This window comes from Meleagris gallopavo, chromosome 4, assembly GCF_000146605.3.
Source record: "Meleagris gallopavo isolate NT-WF06-2002-E0010 breed Aviagen turkey brand Nicholas breeding stock chromosome 4, Turkey_5.1, whole genome shotgun sequence".
Classification (NCBI taxonomy): domain Eukaryota; kingdom Metazoa; phylum Chordata; class Aves; order Galliformes; family Phasianidae; genus Meleagris; species Meleagris gallopavo.
The window spans coordinates 51814760-51836633 of record NC_015014.2 but is presented as its reverse complement, the minus strand read 5'-3'; the positions used below and the strand labels follow the sequence as shown (position 1 = coordinate 51836633).

Below are 21874 nucleotides of genomic sequence, written 5' to 3'. Positions count from 1 at the left end.
TAATTTATTCAGCAGCAACAGGAACAACAAAATAGTGAGTGTATTGTAGTTTGCATAGCTCACCTTAAAGAAAATTACTGGAATTTTTATTAGATAAATTTAGGACTTTCATACTGATATGACTGATGAATGGATTGTCTCTTCAAAAAGAAGCAACTTCAAAAGCTGAAAAGAATAGCAGATGAAAAGAAGGTCATTTCATTTGACTTCTTTCAGCAGCAAAACAACCTGTAATGTTTGCTTCAAGCAGTTCATTACAAGTAACTCTGAAACTCAAAACCAGAGTATAAACACACAGACTGCGCTTATTGCTCTCTCTCTCCCTCCTCCCTCAACTGAAATGACTTTTAAAGGTGTTTAAAACTTGCAAGAGCACAATTCTGCCCTGGGAAAAGCTGGTAGTATTCTTGACTTCAAAGAATGATGGCTAATATCACCTGGGAGTACAGTTTGCCTCTTAGTAATGCATGGTGATGGAGATGTACACCAGCAACTGTTTGTGTGGATTGCACTGAGTTTACCCTAGGGATAATATAGATAGTACAGTCTGTGACAAGTACTTACATGACATGTGATTCTCAGATGTGCACAGAATTCTGACCCCTCTTTCTAAGTGCTGTATCATTTTCATACCTGGTATCCCTGTCACATATCTTTTCCTCATATTTCTCCCATTCCACTGCAAGATTCTTTTGCCAGCTTTTACCAAGTTTCTTTTGCATTTCTTCAAAGCTGAGAAAATTTCATTGAAAACAAGATGCACATCTACTTCTTGGAAAGACTGTCAACAATTTCCATACTACTACTACCATTTATGGAAATATAGACTAACTCATCTTCAAATTCACTAGTTTTAACTACCATTAAATTCAATGGATTTATGAGTTAACATTTTATTAGTTTAATAATGTGCAGCCTATATAGCTGCTTTTTCTTTCTTTTCTTCCTTTCTACCTTCCTACCTTCTTTCCTTCTTCTGTTTTGGAAAAAGTTACATATCATGGCATCTAAAGAATGTTAGTAATACAGGACTTTTTCAGATTCAGACTGATGGAGTTCATCTGGGGATTTCAATGATCTGAAAACTAACTGATTAAGGCCACAAAATTAGTAGAAGCTGCCTGTAAGGCATACCTAAGATCTTCTTGCTGCCAGATGAAAAGAAATATCCCTAGTCTTCCCAGTTAGCTGTTAGTAATTTTCCTCAATTTACTTCTGATTAAGTGTGTTAGGAAGACAGTGCTATATGATGCAGGAAGATATTCATTATTAGATCCGTGCGGAGATAGAATTAGATGCTTTCCCTTCATCCAGCATAACCTTCTGCCATAATTTCAGATGTTACAAATGTCCTTTGGAATTTGTAAGGATACTATGGACCACTAAGACAGTTTAACAGATCTGAAGTTTAACTGTGTGCAAATAAGGGAGGACAGCAAAATCTCTTTATTTGTATGTGCACACACAGAATATGTTTAACTGAAGAAAGTGGGATTTTTTTGAAATAGATTCCGGAATAAATTCGTATTTCTGCATAATTCTTTAGTTAATGCATGTTATAGGTTGGTTTCATTTCTTCTCAGAATAAATAGAGTTAAAAAAATAAAATGTTCTCCAGGGAAGAATTAGGACTTTGATTTTATACATTAATATTATCAGCCCTCACTTCCTCACTTATTTTTTAAGTTTTCATAAAGTATACAGGTCTAGACTGGCAAAATCTCCAACTCTCATTTATACAAGCAATCAGTCTGTTTTTTTTCTTAATATACTTAATGATATATTTTGAAATAATTCTTATAGTTGATGAGCTAAATTAAATAAGATACAGCTATAGTTCACTACTTTCAGCACACTGAAAAATAATAAAAATATAATTTAAGATCAACTGTAGGTAATTACAGCATTACTGACTTTAAAATGTAGTTAACAAATCGTACACTGAATAAAATAAAAACACATCATTAAAAAGAAAACTCTCATGTAACTGTTAGAAATCTGATAAATCAAATTTGAATTATGTCATTAATATTCAAATAATTTGGTAAGGAACATATGTTAACAAATTTATTTTCAAATTCACGAAGAGCCAGATATACTTAATACGAAACAAAACCACATATAAGAAAGTGTATGTGGAGAATTATTTAATACATCTACTTCTATATTTACACTGACACTGAAAGAAAATCTATTTAATAAATTAACCAAGTCTTGACATAATGTCAAAGTACCCTCTGTGTTTAAGTACAGTACTGTTTTTCTTGTTACATGGTCACTTCTGATTACTGGAACAGACTTCTTTGTTTCCTGGCTGTTGTTACAGCAGCCATCAGTTCAGTCCAAGCAGTTTCTATTAAGGAAATATTTTATTCTTTTTTGACAGCTGACAGTGGGTTAGGTACCCAGTCTCTCACTGTGCGCATTTGTCAGACTCTTCAGTTAGAAAAACCTTGCTGGCATTTACAAAGTCTTCTGGAGCTCAAGACAGCTTACAGTCTAGTAAAAAATAAAAGTGTTCATTCATAGCATCCAAAACAAATAGCTATGTTCTTTGCTTGTTTTGATAAAAGATGTAGTTAAGGAAAACAAGGTAGCAGTAAGTCAGAACAATCAAAAGTTCTTCACTTCTTCTTTCTATCAAATCATCTTTGTACATTTGACAACGTTGTGACAAGGTTTCTGATTCTTTGCATTCCTAATTTCTGAGGTCGCCTTTTAAGTAAGTATTCTTTCATATTTTAACATCAGAGTTTTCAAACTAATTTTTTTCCAATTGATGCAGTTCAGAGTGTCTAGACAGTTTAAAATCTACTTAACTTTTTTCCTTTTTTTTTTTATTTAGAATATATGAACTGATAACTTCTCTTTATGAAGTATATACATCAATACCTATATGATACGTATACCAAGTATACATATCAATACAGAGATCAGAAGTAGTTTTTTTTAATACTATATTCTGTGACTCCAGTGTCCAATATATGACTGGATGTCAAGAAGGAGAGAAATAAAAGCTTGTCTTTACTGACTCAGGGCACAGCTGCACATGAGCTTCAGCTAATAATATCTAGGTATACAAGACTGCTGCCCTTTGGAGACCTCAGCTGCATAGTTCAATCATTTGTGCTGATGATGCCCATATAATCAAATGGGCAAACATTTCCCTTAGTTGAAAGCTTTCATGTTATTTGCTATAACATTTTCATAAAACTAGTCTTCACAGGTGCAATAATTCTTGAGAGAATTTGAAGAGCAGAAAAAAACTTGAGGATTTTGAAAACTTCAAAGTGGACAGAAATGAATAGTGAAAATGACTTCAGGGTTGGAAGTGACAGATTGTACGTTCAAAATTTTGCCAGGATGAAAATATATTTTCAAATAGCCTTCATTTTATTTGCAAATGAGTACAGAAAATGGTGTAGTTAAACTAAATCACGTGTGTTTCTTGGAAAGAAAAAAAATACATAGGGAGAGTACAGGTTAGAAAAAAAACTGATCTAGGTAACAAACTGACACTAGAAAGAGAGATTTCTGTAAAAGAGCTGAAAAGAGAGCCCATAGAAGTCAGGGAGCCATGAGAACATCCAGGTTTCTAACTCTGTCCTTTTTCTCTGATTACCTATTTGTTGCATATTCTTAGTTCTGGATGTAATACTCCAGGTATAGATTTACAAGAATTTCAATTCTTGTTCTAGCTACCAATTTAGCTTGAGATCATCCAGATGATTCAGGACACTGTCTATAAAAGTGACTTTTAGAATAAAAGAGCTTTTAGAATGGACGTTCTCACCTACTCTTGCCATTTGTATCATAGAATATGCTGAGGTGCATATTAAGAAGTGCTCCAGAAACTGCAACTACATTCAGAAGTACTGGTAAAGACATCCAAAAGTATTCAGAAATTTATCAAATAACAAATTTGCATTAGCGTCTGCCCACTAATGACCTGTGGACGTTCGCTTTTCTTTTGCATACCATTATGATTGCATATTTGTATTTGTATGTAAGGGAGATTCCAGGAAACTTGCAGGAAATTTCTTTTTAACAAGTCAAGATAAAACCTAAATATTTCTGTTGAAGTATGTTGAGATACCATGCTATTGGAAGATAGTGTAATTTTTCAATTAAACAATTCCATGACCACTGAAGTAAAAACATTTCAAAACCAAGTTCTAAAATCCTAATAATTACATAAAAGGCAGCCAAATCCTACCTGCAGATTGCAACAGGTTCTTTATTAAAATTCATTTAAAATATTCTAAATAAAATTGTATATAGCAATACTTCGAGTATATTTATTTTGCTGCACCCCACAGTTTGCATTTCATGAGATGTATTGTAACCACTCACTGTTGAAAAATATCAATACATTAATCAGATGTTTCTGAGAAATACATGTAAATGACAAAGGAAACTGAATGATTTAGAAATGGAAAATATTGTAAACAGACATAGGAAACATATCTGAAAATGAAGAAAGTATTAACCAGAAGAAAAAAAAAAAACAAAACAGCATGGATCAGTGAATTAGAATAAATAAAAGGGAATTCTAATGGGTGCAAGTAGAGCTTAAAGGCTCATAATGAAAATTTTTGTGACTGAAGTTCAAACATAGTCCCATATTGTACTCTATTTGGTCCCAGACATCTATTCTGATAATAATACTGCACTGCTACATCTGTACAGTTAAAGGAGAAAAGTCAAAGTTGGACCTGCTATGAAGAATCTTCTAGCATATTTTAATGTTATACAGACATGATATTTGTTTATTGGGAAAGCTAGTGATCATTATACACCTCTAGCACAGATATACGTTTCAGTATATCTTATTTTATTCTTAAGACTTTGTGAGCCAGACTATCAGAAACAATTTTTCTTTTTTTGTATACAGATTATGGCATTCATTAATATCTGAATATTAATGTACTTATTCAAAGTAGTTAGAAGTAGTTTCTCCAAAAACCTTGAATTTTTAGGACATGTACATTTGATATTCACAAGTAATGTTGTTGTCAAGCATAGAATATTACTTCTCTTAAGAAGCAGCATTCTGTAAAACGTGTGATAATATGAATAATTATATACATTAGTGTAGTCCTCACTCATTTTAATTTATTAATGTTCATGTGAACGGGAGAGAGATGTTCTAAAGTAGCTTAGAAAATACCAAACAGTGCACTGCTTACTACCAGGTTAAAAGCTTTTTCCCCCTCATGTTCTCATTACTGAAAAACATTATTTAAAATGTAAATAAGATATGTCTACGTAACATTTGTGTCTACCTTAACGAAGAGCTTATGACTGTCCAGATTTTGTAAAGATATGAAATGTTGCCCAACAGTCAGTTTGAATAAGATCATATGTACTTCATACTGTCTATCTACCACTTCTGTTCCATAGTTAGCTTATTTACTGCTATACCCTATTGAAATTGAGCTGAATCAGTAGGGTGAGCTTTAAGATCTATGAACCAAAACCATTTCTGTGTTCTGCTACTAAGGATTTATGATGCCTGCGGGCTTCAATATTAAGCGTATTGCTTTGCTCAGTGAATAGTGGCACACGTTTCCACAAACACGTTTGTTTCCAAAACATTTGTAGAGTGTCTATAATCACCTCGCTCTTTATAACATTGATTTTTAATATATATGGTTAGCCTGGGATATTTTATAGCCCAAATGAAGAGCTCCTGGAACTAAATATCACAAAGGAGTGGAAGCATATAGTTTATGTACCAGAATTAGAAAATATTTGTTTAAATAAAATCAAGCTAAGCACAGTAATTGATGGCTTCCTTACCCCCTGAAGTTCCATGAAATGTCTATGCCTTTATATAGTAATTAAAATGTGTCAACCACTATTTTATTGTCTTCAATGGAACTGTCAAGCTCTATTCCAAATACAAACCAGAAGAAAAGCTGCTGTACATGGTATTATCTGACACTGCAATTTGTAGTTTTGTATTTTACAAAAACCAGCTGTCACACCATACACATGCCTCCATTAAAAGTCAAGATTCTGACATCTTCTATTCCTTCTTTCTCAAGTACCAGGTACTTCAATTATTTTTCTTAAAAAATATATATATTGTTCTGACATAGTTCCTCTTTAAACCCTTAACATGAACAGGAACCAGAAAGTGGAGTAACTAAAGCTTTTCAATACTCTTTTTTAGTACTCACCTGTGTTTATGTATAGCTTTGAAAATAAGACTTTTTTTTTTTAACATCACCTATACACAATGCTACTGACTGCAATAATCAATCACTGCAGATGCAAAAAACTGTTCTAAATTGTGATGGGCTTAAAGTTAATAAGAGTGTGAAAATCCTAAGCCAGGTATACCTACAGTTCAATTATTGATGATATGGTATAAAATGTGTATGAGCTAAACTATTTGGAAAGGAAAAAATACAGGTAAAATCTCCTTTAGAAAACAAACATTTTTCTGTCTACGTATTTAATTGAAATATTTTTGAATGATACTTCCTAGAGCAGTTGAAGGAATATTTTTAATGTCAAAACCATATGGAGTTAGACAACAGAAAGGCTTATCACATCTTAATGTTGTTTAATTAGATTGCAACTACATAAATGTTTCTACTTCCAAGTGTAATTGATCCAGTGTGAGCCAAAATTATCATAATGAACATTCCTCAGGGAAAGGTAAATAATTTGCTTTTATCCCACACTTCAACATTACCATGTCCTGTTCTCATTTGGGCTGAAGATAGAGGATGAGATGACCTTCCATCTGCATAGATACCAAACTTAGCTTCTGGGCTTCTATTCTTCATTCTGATTCTATTTAAATAGGGGTTGAAAACTCTTGTAAATTACTCGGTATTTAATGTTCACCAACTTGAAAATATACAGAACTGTAGTCACATCTGGTCTTCCCATTCCACATTTATGACACTTGGGACGGAAGGAGTAAAATTCACCTATTGCTATGTGCCAGTAGATATTTACAATAGCTTGAGCTAATCAAGCAGGAAGAACTAAAATTGATTCATTTTTAAAGCAGATCAAACTGAGCAAGAGAATAAAAGTATTTCACCTTTTAGAAGCAGGGAAATAAAACAAGCAGAAACAACTGCCCCATGCTGGAAACAGCCAGTTCCGGATCCAATGGACTCTATCCCCTTCTGTACACAGCTGAGCTTGTCAGTCACACTGTGGACACCTCTCAGAAGTCATATTTAAGAAAGCTATAGGAGAACTACTACTATTCTAATGAACCTTTAACCGCACTAAAAACAACACAGCTATTTAAAATACATGCATTAATTTGTTACTTATCATAAATTGGTACCCCTTCATACAAAATGCACCTTCCAGTATGACAGCAAACGTGAACTTCTTACAGGTACACAGATTAGTAGCAGGTTAGTCTTTCTTTCATCTTACAAGGAATCATAGAATAAAACAATCATGCAATGTCTTAGTTGTAAGGACCTCAAGGATAATCAATTCCAACTCCCTTGCCACACGCAGGATTGCTAACCAATAAATCAAGTACTAGTTCAGATTTCCCAGGGCCTCATCCAACCTGACCTCAAAAAAACTCCAGGGATGAGACATCCTCGGCCTCACTGGGCAACCTGTTCCAGCACCTCACCACATTCTCATTAAATGCCAGTGGAAAGTTTTTTAACCTAAGCCTCCCTTCCTTTAGTTTAAAACCATTCCTCTTTGTCCTGTTACTATCTACCTGTATAAAGAGTTGGTTTCACTCCTGTTTATAATCTCCTTTTAAATACTGGAGGGCTATAATAAGGTGTTTCTATAGCCCTCTCTTTTCCAGGCTGAACAAGCTCAGCTCGTTCTTAGGAGATGTTCTTCAACCCTCTCATCATCTTTAAGACAACCTCTGGACCCTACCCAAATGCTCCGCGTCTTTACAGTGTTGTGGGTCCCAGGCCTGGATGCAAGTACTCTAGATGGGGCATCACAATGGCAGAATAAAGGAGAACAGTCACCCTGCTGGCCACCCTTCTTCTGATGGAACCCAGGGTATCAATGGCCTTCCAGGCTGCAAACACACTCTGCTGGCTCATGTAAACCTTTACATTTATTAAGACCCCTAAATCCTTCTCAGAAAGAAGTTCTCCCATTTCTCCCATTTTGTACACATATCTAGGATTACCTCAACTGAAACACAAAACTTTTCGATCAAGGTTGACTCCATGAAATAGTGGATGGAAAAGGACACAAATGCAAAAGCATTATAAAAACCTTGATTATGGTAAAAAAAATATATAAACCTATTTCAAAGGCCTTTTATGAACAGAAATAAACATTAGGCAATGATGGCAGAAACTTATTTCCTATGCAAACGGCAGAGGCTGCAGAAATCTGGTATCAGTACAATTTAATTGGAAAGTTATAGTTATTTGTGATAAGGGAGCTTACCTGTATTTCCTGCTGAAGGAAAGACTTTACAACAGCATCTAAATCACACAAACATGTTCTAACTGAGCTGTAACCCATTTAGTAAACAAGTGTCTTAAAGAAAAGAGCTAAAACGTGAAGTGTTATACATAGCCCAGGAAATATCCATACAAGATACCTTTCTCACTGCATATATATTACTACCACACAGTTTTGTGTTTTATCTGGCCTGAAAGTACTCATCTGAAAGACACAATGAAGTTGTTCTACATAACCAAATTGTTCTACATAACCTCTACATAAGGTTGAAACAGTGAGAAAAATGTTGCTTTGGCAAAGAAAATAGCATACAGAGAAAATAAAATATATTTGGAAAACAAAATGAGCCTGCTAATAAATAATTCTTTGGCTACAGTTGAGGAATAATTAAATTATATTACTAAATAAAGCACATGAAAAATAAGCTTTGTGGCTACTAATACATTTCAGGAATTCCACATCTCAGAATATTTAAACAGTATGATTTATTTTATATTCCATTAATCTAAACCACATTAAATATATTTTAAAAACACAAGCATATTATGATATCAAGCTCCGTTGAGCTTTCTTATACAACTTCATTGATTCTCTTATTAACTGACAAGTTTATTCAAAGATAACCTGACTATATCCCTATGCATGCATTCTTTATTGTTCAACACCTACATCTATTTCTTTATTATAATTAAATGTTAATTTATAGCCCTGTGTTTATTATCCCATTAAAAAAAAAAAAATCAACGATAACAAGAAAATCAGATTGACTGCTAAGACTGAGAGTCAGTTTCTCCTTTTTTAGTTTTTTTTTTTTTTAAACTAATAGTTAAGGGGGGAAAAAAACATTTTATATTTATTTCCTTATTCCATTTCCTAGAGACAAAAACAAATAAAAACAAAGAGATAAAAGAGAAGCACCTAATCCTCACCTTTATAGAGAATGAGTTCCCAATATCTTGATAAGTTCTTCCACTTTTCAAAGCAAAGAGTTTGCAGTTTAACTGCTCACTAGCCTAATTATCAAAAGGAAAAGATTGCTGATGAAGAAATACTGGTCACGATATTTCAAGTGCATTAAAATGCTGTTATTACAAACAAAGAATTATGGATCAAATAAAGACTATTCTTTTAATTGTCTAATTTTTTCCTACATGCATTTATAAGAATGATAATAAGATCCTTAATAAGATCTGAAGTATTCTAACAAGAATATCTAACAATGTTTGCTAATATGAGACAGAATTAACTCTCATCTTACTGCAAGAGGGAACATCGGATCATTTTAAATTTGTCTTTCTTCCTGCATTGGAGTGGTTATGCATGTCCGCTTCACTGATAATCAGATTAGTGTGAAGAGAAATACTTCTTTATCAAGAAGGTTAGTTTTCCACAAACTGATCATGATGCAAGAAAATACAATCTGTTATAAAATTCTGAAACTATATGAACAGTTCATATTTTCTAAACAAGTAAGCAATGTACTCTAAAAAAATGAATAAACCATATGTTTCAACCAAAAGAAGAAAAAGGAGTATCAGACAAGACAGACTTTATTCTAATACTTCATAGAATTTCTTTGTTTCTCTGAACCTGTGAATAGAAATAATAATAAATCCTACATCCAAATTCATAAAAAAAAAATAGAAGTATAATTTGTACATTGTTTCAACAAACTTCAGAGAAGTCTAGGATACACTTTCAAATAAACACATTTGTACATAATATGCACTTATATAAGGCATAGCGGATATTTTTATTAATCCATGACATTTTCTCATATATTCAGAAGTATTAAATAATTAGTTTATTAAAAAGGAGAGTAACACATTGGTCTCATATGTATGAAGTCACATAAATGATATGGTTTCGATAGAATATTTTAAAACATGATTGTGCTATAGTTACATGCGTATACATAGTGTAATAGAGATTCAAATGCTAAACAGATCCTCCTCACAACGTAAATACTGCATTGTAGATACTGTCATAGCAGGTAGTAGCTGCAGCATCTTTGATCTAATGAAGCAGAAGCTCTGTGTAGAAATTGTTGTAAGCGCACTTTATAATTTTACTGTTTAATTATAAAATTGAAGGTTAGAATTAAAGTTCTACATCTAAAACACAAACCAATGTGACTGATACATACATACAGTGAATAATCTAAAAACACAAACTGTTTTCTCTTGTGGTACAAACATTAACAACAAGGTAGGGTAATGAATCTCATATTCCTAACAGTATCTACAGCTTCTTAAAATACAAAATAACGTTTCAGATATTTGTTATGTGACAGAAACATTCAGCTTAATTCAAAAAAAACCAATATCGTGTAAATGAACTCCTTATTCCACATTATTTCCCTTATAATTGTTTCTATAAGGGCAACTAAAAGATGATAGCATTGGTGCTACCACAAAGCCTTTTTTAAAAAATATATGTATTATTAAGAGCTACATTATGCTGGCAAATTTATGTGAATTTTCCTGAATGCCAGAGACTGTAACTTCAAAATTTGTATTTAGACATCCTCAGTTCATGTGGTGCCTAGAAGGCCTAAAGCTCAATGGAAGAAAGGAAGGTTGTTCACTTGCTATGTTTCTGAAGCCAGGAGAGTCAGGTACCAAACAGCAAAAAAAAAAAAAATAAAAAAAAAAAAAAAAAAAAAGCAGAATGAAGAGCAGAAAGCAGAAACTGAAAGGGAAACTGAGAAGGATGAGGAGGGAAGCTTGAGAATATGATTACTTAATTGCAAAAGGGAGAATATCAAATTCCAGCTATCTCCTAAGCCAGGAAATGATGACTCTATCAAAAGTGATCAAAAGGATGTGTAGCAGATGAGTTCTATTTAATAATCTTATTGAAAGATTCTTTTTCCTTCAATTTTTGAAAGAATCATTGAACTCAATATTTACCACAGGACTCATTAGTGATTATTTTACATGCTAAAGAGCAGACGAGGAAAGGCCACCCTTTTAAAGGGATCAATATAAAATTGTGAAACTGGACCAACAGAAAAAAAAATGACTTCTCTTACAGGAAGAAGTTAGATGAGAGAACTCCTGGCTTAAATAGGCTTGTTAATCAAGACTTCCGGCTCTAGAAGCCATTTTATGCATTATCTCTTATGATTATTTAAATTACATGTTCAGCTCAATAAAAATGTCACTGAAACACTATGTGAAAGAACTGACATATCCCTAAATTATTCTTTGTAGATAAAACTTTTGATAATAGCAGAAATGAATTTCCTTCATAGGAGAAGGAAAGCAATGCCTCCAGTTTGTTTCCATGTAAAGTACAAGAGATATAAAGAGAACAATAACATTATTTGATATAGCAAATTCTCAGCTACAAAGCACTTTTTCTACAGCTACCACCATTAGCCATGCATTTTCATACATGAGGAACAATGGCCTGCATGCCACGCTTGTACAAATCTTTATCAGTGGAAGTGAACCACTGCCACCACTTGTAAAACACACCACTCACTGCCTCACTGTGCTGACATTCAATGTTTGGTCATCATAAACATTTAGCAAGCATTGATGAATGTCAGTGAACGCCATTTTTCCCCTCACGAAAATTCAATGACATGTTTTCTTCACATGAACTTCCTTGTGAAGATCATTTTGTCAAACCGCTCCTCTGCTACTGTCTGCCACATGCAACAAAAAGTAATGGAATATTGGTGGTATGACAGTAGATTGAACCTTCCCACCAACATCTACCTCTGACACTGTGGACTCATAATAAAATAGAAGGCATTAATTTTGGAATAGCTCTTGTGAGGAAACAAACTAATAAGCGTGTGGGAAGGTTGAGTGAAAGAATGAAAGCTGTCAAGAATTTCAATATCTAAAACCACTTGATTTCAGCAAAGATGGATACACAATAAAGACAAATAATTCTATCATCTTCATCGAGCATCACTCACACAGGAAAACTTTGGCTCCGGAGAACCTGCTAGAACTGGTATGTTTTGCTGAAATAGCATGAATAAGATTTGCTGCAATATCTGGTTAAACTGCACTCTAATTGATAAACTGTTCCAAACAAAACAGTTTTAACCAGAAATTACACACTTATTCCTGTGGTTTAGATAAAAGACAAGACAAAACTGAAAATATTTCAGAAAATTTTAGCCTTAGTACCATCCATTGTGTATCCAAGGAGTAAATACTTTCTAGAAAAAGAATGCTCTTTCAATAATTAAGTTCCATATTTTTCTGAAACATATTGTTTCCAGTGTTCAAAAGAATCAAGCATGGAGAAGGTTCAGACACTGAAAGGCAACTACTTTCTGGCAAAAAAATTACTTTTCTCCTGCATAAGTGTCTCTTCTGTCTTGACCTACAGTGATTTTAAAAGAAGCTGTTTATCAGACTTCATTTCAGTAACAGTTGCTGCCAACACCCCACTCCTGTGCACATCACCAACTTATTGCAAAAGGATCATAAGCACCTCTTTCAAGTATGTGCTACTTTCATCTTCAAAACAAAGTTTGGTGGTACCAGAAGCTCTTAAATAAGACTGAAACTTTCCTGCATGAACACATCCCTCACCAGTTATTTCAACTGTGGTACTTCCAGTACGTATCAGAACAATAGAGAAACAACAGCTGATTTAATCAAGGAGAAAGAAAAGCAGCTAGAAGCACTGCTCCCCTTAGAGAAAAGCCTGATTGCTTGAATACTCAGTCTGTGAGAGAGTATTTGAAAGATTTAGCTTGCAGATACAAATATTGGTGAATATTTCTCTAAGTGATAAGAGCATCTTGCCAGGTCCTGGTTTCAGATGACTTTCTCAAGAGTCTCCATGCTGGAGAGTTAAGCTTCGTGGCCTTGGTTCTAACCTCTGGGTATCTAGGGAGAGCTATAATCCAGGTTAGGATTTAATAATCCCTGTGCACCATTGCTTCCAGATAAAATGAAATATATTACAATCAAATGATGCAGGTGGCAAATACCTTCCAAACTGTACTAGATGGCTCTGAGATTGTTAGAATAAAACTTTATTGCTGTACTTACTCTTGGCTAGGATTCTGCACAAGATAAAACATCCACTATGCTTTCTTATACTTATTTGTTGAAGTAACTTCATAGCTGTGTCTGTGAGAACAGCAAATAATAAATGTATTTTTGTACACAGATGATGTTGTTGCTGTTAAGTAAATATGTACAGGGCTTCAAATCAAATCACTCATTACTGATACTGCATGGAGAAATCAAGAGGCCCAGAAAACAGATATTTAGACATTAGAAGTGCATAGAACATGCATGTTACAGCAAACATCAGGAATTAGCTCAGATTTCTAGTTTGTATTTATCTAAACATTGTTTCCAACAGTGACCATAATGGATATTAGCAAAAAGAGCAAGCATGCAGTAGATCCCTTCTATCATTGTCTTAGATTTAGCTAAGATGGAATTGTACTCTTCAGAGTGCCTGGTATAATGTTGTTTTGGTTCTAGGAGAAAAAAAAAAAAAAAAATGTTGATAACACAACAAAATTTGTAATTGCTGCTAAGAAGTTTTACACAGAGCCAAGACCATTAGCAGTGAAGTGTCCAAGGAGATAAGAGGGAACCGAATTAGGTCAGCTGACTTAGGCTGGCCAAAGGTATATCGCATGCCCTATGAAGGGCATCCATCTTGTGGAAGGAGTTCTGAAGAGGATGGAAGTTCATCTCTCTCTCTCTTCTGCTGCTCACGGGGCTAGCAGAACGTTGATCAGATAGGATGGTGAGCAATTGCTTGCGCATCATTTATTATATACATTTTCACATATATAATCATAACTATTATCTTTTCCCTTTCTCTATCTTAGTATAGTTTTATCTCAACCTGTGAATTCTACTTTTTTTCCCCCCAGTGCTCTCCTTCATCCCACCGGGAAGAGAGGGAACTGTGTGGTGCTTAGCCACTGCCAAGTTAAACCACAGTACAGCTTATCTGCCTATGGCAATAAATACTTTAGGCAATCTAAGAATATGTTCCAGTATCATGCTCTTGCTATCATAGAAACATGGTGGGACAAATCACACAATTGGAGTATTATGACTGAGGCACAAACATTTAAGAGATAGAAAGGGCAGGAGAGGCACAGGAGTTGTCCTCTATGTTGGGAAGTATATAGATTGCAGTGGAATTGCCAGGTCGCAGCCTGAACCAGTATGTGGATGTGGATGTCCAGAATGGGGGGGGAGCCTAGATCCACCCTACCTCTCTCCCCCTGAATCAGCTGTGCTTCCAGGAGCAGTATGCACGCAGCCTGCACTGTTTGCCCCTACCCCTCCTTTTCCGGTGCACCAGAGTTCAAATCAGAGAAGGCTGCATTCCTCAGCTCACCCTTTTTTTCCCCCCCACAAATAGAGGGGTGAGTTAATTTCCTTTTTTTTTTTTTTTAATCATCATGTTCTATAGCTTCTGTATCTCAAATAAAGACTGTCATCACCTTAGTTTGCTTTACAACTGCAAATAGCTGTCTCTAAAGGACAACCAGAATCAGGTTTAGAGCTTGTGTTCAAAAAATGTACTGGACCAATAAAGGACATTTTATAGACTACAAAACACTACTTACTCTACACTCTGCATTCCTTTATTATTAAAAAAAGCACTAAGAGCAAGCAAAACATACTGGAAATGAAGTCAGAATAAAAGTAACTATTCTTATCAAGACAAGTGTTTCATTACAGGATATGACTGAAATGTGTCATACCCAGAGTAAGTTGTGATAAAAAAACTTTAATTACTCAAGGGACTAAACAGCTAATGAGTTCAGTAGCACTTCTTACTAAAGCCAACCATAATGTTGAAGTGCAATATGCTAACGGAATTGTGTATTCTAAAAATGTTGAAGTCTTCATATAAGTGATGCATTAAGAATGCTGCAGGCTGACCCATTCTTTGAGGACACAGCTCAGGTAGATAACTTACTGAAGAATATTTATGACCTGAAGAACAGAAATAAAGCATTTTTCTTCTTGCTATTTTGATTAAAATATTCTGAGATGGAAAATAGTATGGTTATTTCCCCAGGAGACAGAGGTGACAATTTGGTCATTAGTTCTGTATTTAGAATAGGTCCACTGTATTTAAAAAAAAAAAATTAATAAAAATAAAAAAATCAGGGTAGCAAAACTTGGTTTCAGATTATTTTAAAGGAAGGTATCCTTCTCAAAAATAGGTACCATCATTCATTTTGTCATATTACTCACAGATATTACGCTGTAGAATGAGATGAAAGTCGAGCTCTAAGAAAGTTAGGCCTAACCAATTAATCTTTAAAAATGCCAGTAAGTTTGAAGCTGAGTAATAAGAAATCAAGTCATTTGCGTGATGTGATATTCCAGGCACTTCTTGTTACCTGTGTATTAACTGACCTTTTTTGTCTAGCACTGTCATAAATTGGTGAGGCATGAAATGACCTATCCCCTCTTGATTAAGGAAGATAAGAGATGAGCGTGGTTTATGTCCAAGAGATACTGATATACAGTTCTACGCAATTTATCTTCTAAGTTAACAAAAAAAAAAAAAACAGTAGATGGAATAATAATATCTGCTGCATGTGTTGTGTGATTTCTCTCTTCCAGAGTAATACAAATGAGTAGGAATTTTACTGTCATACAGGATAATCATACCTTAATTAGTACAGTAGAGAACCTGATATTTTTGTTTTTAAATGAAATCTTTATCATTGTCTCAGTTCTTCAAAAGACACGTGCTGATATGATTAGAAATTTATGCAGATTTCTGAATCCTATTTTTTGAAAACCTCCCACATGATACAGGCAAATTAAAATTATGATGATGTTCATTTTACATCAATATTGTTTCATTATTAGACTTGCCCTTTTTGACATCAATAATAACATATTTTTTCTTTTTATCAGGGAATGCAATAACAAGTTCTCTATAGATCAAGCATGACCAGAATTATAGAGCTATAAAACTTTATTACATAATTTAACTCCTAAATTTATAATACTTGTGGGAGAAAAACTTTTAACTAAGGAAACTAAATTTTTTTGCCTATCTGTGTTTTTGTTAGTTTTGAGAGATATACCTAATATTGCAAACTTTCTCGTAACTCAGTGAAATATTCACGTCTGAGGCTGATGTATTTGTTTGTTGATTTCTAATTCAAAGTTGCTTTTAAAGACATTTTGAATAAAATCTTGTTAGTTTTTTTCATTGTTATTTTTGATTTTTTAATTTCAGAAATATCAAACTAAATATAACAAAATACCTCACTACAGTAAATAAGTGAAAGCAGAGGATTCCCAGTATTGCATTCTGGTTTAGAATGTAGCCTTTCTTCATCTGAAAAATTATGAAAATTAAGAACATATTAAAAGTTATATAATGAGAGTGTGAAGCACAGTTACTCATTTAATCTTCAAAAAGATGGTCAACAAGTAAGCTCAAACTCAGAACATGAACACTTTCAAATGCTGAAAATGCTTGTAAGTCTCTTCTTTCGCTGTTTTCTGTTATGCATTTTTTCATTCAAGTTTTTCAGAGATACACTGTCCCACAGAATTTGCATATTGCTGCATGACAGCTTGCAGAAAGTTACTGCCCATATATGCATTCTTGGTTTATTATGAATCTACAAGTCTATTCCCTGTCTGGCTTGATTTCTAGTGTTCTTATTTGACCTTACATATTGTACCTCTAAAATACCTTAAAAGTTGAATGTAATAGCAATTGCTTCTGACCTCTGACTGAATTCATTTTTGATAGTTCCACATACAAGACAGTAAGATTTAAAAATCACATTGTTTTACAGTTCAGCATAACCAGTCCAATAAGGGGAAAAACAGGAAAAAAAAAAAAAAGACACGAAACTGAGTACTTCTACCATCCTTGATTTCTGATCAGCCTGAAAGGTGAGACTCGCTCATTCCAGACTTAAAAAAGTGTTTGATATTTCCAGGTCATCCTCAGTCTCTACTAGTTAAAATACAGTAACAAGCTTTGAAAATGTTCTTGGAAATATTGTATGCAAGGGTATGACACAGGGAAACTAAATTCATTTGTCAAAGACTAATTTTTTTAAAATACGCAGATCATGAACAAATACTGAACTCAAACTAGGGAAGATCTAAAGTACTCTCCCTTTCATTCAAATTCTTTTCTTAAGGATAACTTATTCCTGCACAGAAGCATTTGTCTATTTTATATGGACAGATTTGTTTGGTATTTAGATAAGGAAAACTTAAAGCATGTTTCTTATTAGAAATTGCGTTCAAATCCATCCACCCTATTTCCTTGAACTCCTTTACACAAGGAAAATGAAGGATAAAACAATTTCAAATAGAGAAAAATAAACAGAAAAAAAAAAAACAACAAAGATTCCCGATTCAAATCCATGATGCCAACTTTTCATTCTCCCTCCTGTCAGGAGTTTTTCCATTTCAGAGACTTGCCACAGAAAAAGCAGATTTTACATCCAGCTGATGATAGTACAGAAGTCTCCTGAACATGCATAAAGGGATATATCCAGAGCAGATAGATAAGTCCTAAACTGCATCTACAGATGAGAAACAGAAGCTTTTCCACTGCTTTCTTCTCTCTTCCAAGAATCTTAAACTGTGTAGAAAGATTGATACTTTCTGTGATTACGCTCTTCTTAAGGCAATAGAAATCTTTGGCTGAAGGACATTATCTTGCAATTATTTCTAGTAATTACTGTTTGTTTGATAAGAACATTTTCCAAGGGGCCTAAAAAACTAAATTCATACACAGAAAAGTTGAGTAACAAACTAGAGAAATTGATAGGAATGTAATGACCATTAGTGCCAGAGACTTGGGGGGGCACTTTTTTTTTTTTTTAAAACCAATAAACCAATTTTAATCTGAGCCCAAAGGTTTTGAAAGTAGGCTTCATCAGCAAATTTTGAAGCAGCAATTCTCCTGGAGAGAGTATGATCCCTGCTGCTAAGAAAGCTTAGCTAAATAACCAGATGTTTCTTTGGCTGAATAGCTTTATCTATCAATTTTTTTTAACGGATTAAATTCCGAAGTACTGACCTACACAGGGGACAAGGTAAATGGAAATGAATGGGAAGAGGGGAAGGCCCAGCCCAGGCGATAAATACACTAAGGTTTTACCATATGAGCCTTATGAGGCACTTCATGGTCCCTGCCTCTTTGCCTTTTAAGAGGTAAAAGGGCTCACACAAGATTGCTGGACTACCTCAATTCAAACAAAATGAGCATCAAGTAAACTGCTGACATAGAAGTGCTACAATACTAGCTCCAATATCTTACCCTTATCTTACCCTTAAAGGTGATCAAATACTTGAGAGAAATAACAAAAGCTATCATCCCAAATTAGAACCAATTTCTAGTTATTTATCTGTTGCTGTAAAAATTCACTATTGTGCTGTGTACAAGACTGTCCAGCTGTATGCAGTTGTATCAGCTAAACGTTAAATTTTATTTGAAAACAATCTCAACATTGCAATGCATTAGGGATTCTTGAAAGTAGAAATCTTTCCTGAGAAAGTGCTTCTAATGCAAACTTGTCTGCAACTAGAAGATGTTACTTCGGACACTTTTTAAGAACAACAACAAAAAAAAGTCTTGTGTTTATTGGGTTTGGGAATCTTTTTTGTATAGTTAGATGTAGCATATACAGTAATTTAACATTAAAAAAAGGCTCTGCCTGCATGGCTGCTGTTAATTTTAGATTGAAACTACCCTTGGATAATACACAAGTTTGGGAAACATCTTTAATTTTGTTCCTGAATTCTACAGGAGAGTATATTTATGAGAGTTTTTTTTTTTTTAAAAAAAAACTATCACTGAAGGGAATGTGAGCTTGGCTAAACTGATTTACATGTTATTTAAACAGTCTAGTTTAGAAACGGGGCTTGCACTGCTGATGAGGGGTAAATTTACTCATAAACTTGAGTGTAAATACTGGAGTTGGAACTAGAAGATACTTAAGATTCCTTCCAATCCAAGCCACTCTATGAATCTATGATACCTTTTAAAGTTGTTAAACGTTGTTTTTTTCACTTTTGGAAGTCATTTTCTTTATTCTTGCTCTGTATATTCTAAAGTTTCTTACTCTCTATGAAGAATTCTGGTATGGAATTTAATGATAACATTACATTTAATTAAAATGGAATAGTATTCAGTTTAGGAGAGACAGTAAGAAGTCTTGAGACTTCAAGACCTTGAGAATTACTTTAACGCAATTAATTACATAATACTTCCTCAGGATTCTTAGTTTCAATACCGTTGTCTGCATTTATATGAGAAGCAAGGAGAAGCTGCTGTATTTTGTACTTTCTGATTAAATAGGAGTAAGTTGTTCACTTGAAATTACTTAAGTACACAGAGAAGACAGATGAAAAGAGAAGGAAAGAAAAAAATAAAGCTGATTTTAGTAGGCAGAGAGTGGGAAGCGATGTACTCTGTGCTCTAGATATTAATTTACATACTTTGGTTAGCATTGAGAAAGGATTTCTTGTTCTGCTTAAGATCTGAACTTGGGAAACTTGTGTTAAAGGCAAGTAGTCACTTTGTTTTACTCAGAAACAGAAAAGGAACAGTATTTTATTTTTAAACTCAGACACAAGATCTGTTACCATATGTAAGAACAGACTACATCTAAAGTAATTGTCAGGGAAAGACTATTTGTACATTTCTATATGTGTTTGTGAGAGAAAGAACAACTAGTTCATAATTAATAAACTTAAAAGGGAGGACAGCATTCTACATCTCAATTCCTGAAAATTGGGAAAGTAGACAATACAAGTAAGAGGGCTGAAATGCAAAGAAAGCAATTTAACATTTTCCTTCATGCGTCTATATTATAAATAAAAGCCAGATACCATCTCCTCCACTGTACTCTAAGGAAAAGCTGGGGTCATTGTTGTATTTTTGCACAGAGCAATAGCCCTGAATGAAAAACAGCATGGGGGATAAGTGAGATATGATTAAATTTCGCATTACTTTGGTGAAAAGTTATCTTTCTTTAAGATTCTAGCTAGATTTAGAAATCAGGAAGTTAATGAACAGGCTTGTAAGTACCTTTTGTTATGAAAGAAAAAAAGTTTAAGTCAAATGCAGTCAGTTGCTGTCTTATAGCATGTTTAAATTTCTTTTTTTTTTGGGGGGGAGGGGGACAGGGGGGTTGAGAGGGGTGAGACAGGATCACAGTCTCAGAGTTAAATATCTGGACATAAATTTATTTGCTTAAACTTAAGCATCTGGTGACATTTGAGATGCACATTACGTCTAACATACTTTCAAAAACTAGCAGAACAGAAAAATTCAACAGCCATAGGCACAGAAACAAAGGAAAGAAACTGCTTACCTTCAGAAAGCCTCAAGTATACCAGGACCCTCAGCAAGATACCCTTGCCTCCACTGCCAACCCTTAAATGACATCTGGGAATGGGGAGATCCTGGTTCCACCCCTTCCTGTCACTCAAGTGCAGTGCATACACCTGAGCTCCCCTGGGCTGGCCCTGCCTTCCTACTAGGTGCTCAATCACTGTTTCAGTTTGTGACTTAGCACTTCTGCTACAGGGGTCTTGGTAGATGAAAAACTTAACTTGAACCAGCAATGTGTGCTTGTAGCCTGAAAAGTCAATGGTATTCTGGGTTGCATCAGAAGAGGGATGGCCAACAGGACAGAGGAGGTTGTCCCCCTCTACTCTGAACTTGTGAGGACCCAGCTGAAGTCCTGCATGCAGGCCTGGGACCCACAACACTGTAAAGATGTGGAGAATTTGGAGAGGATCTAGAAGATGGCCACAGAGAGTATTTAAGTATTTAAATGTTAAAAAGTACAAAATAAAAAATTTGATAAGACAATTGTTTAACTATAATTATTTGAACATTTAGATCACCTTTTCTTCAAGGAGACTTACTTATATACAGGTTTAAACATGTAGATTTTCCTTCAAACATCAGCAGTAGAATATTCAGGGACAATATGTAATTCTGTATGAACAGTAGCATTAATGACTTATTACTGCTGAAAATGAACTAGTTCCCACATGATGGACAAGCTTACTACTTTTGCCAGCTGGGTTTTCTTAATGCTCATACTTTCAAAGACAAATGCACAAAGCATTGAATGTCTGTTACTGAAGCAATAGTAGAGCAGAAGCTTTACAGATTATAACATATGAAAAAACTAGCAGACCAAATGCACTCTTAATAATAATGAAAGTGATACTGCAGAGTGAATTTAGAACGGCAGATTCAGTGCTGTTTTTTTAATTCTTCCATTTTAAGGAGTTTTAAGGAGTAATATATAACCACAAGGAAATATTAACATGTCATTCTTTGCATGTGAAGTTATGTGAAGTTTAATAACTTGCTTTTCAAAATATTTACTGCAATGGGAAAGCAGTAGGTAATAATCATTCAAATAAAACAGAACAATAAACAAAGAATTTTAAAAGAATCG

At 34.2% G+C, this 21874-nt stretch overlaps 1 long non-coding RNA gene across 1 annotated transcript; it reads right to left on the bottom strand.

The window, feature by feature from the left end:
- Positions 1-6503: 6503 nt before the first annotated feature.
- LOC109367385 lies at positions 6504-20825 on the bottom strand. Its single transcript, XR_002114485.1, has 3 exons — positions 20771-20825; positions 9366-9449; positions 6504-6807 (listed from the first exon to the last, which is right to left on the bottom strand). It is a non-coding gene; the product is annotated as an uncharacterized LOC109367385 (long non-coding RNA).
- Positions 20826-21874: the final 1049 nt, after the last annotated feature.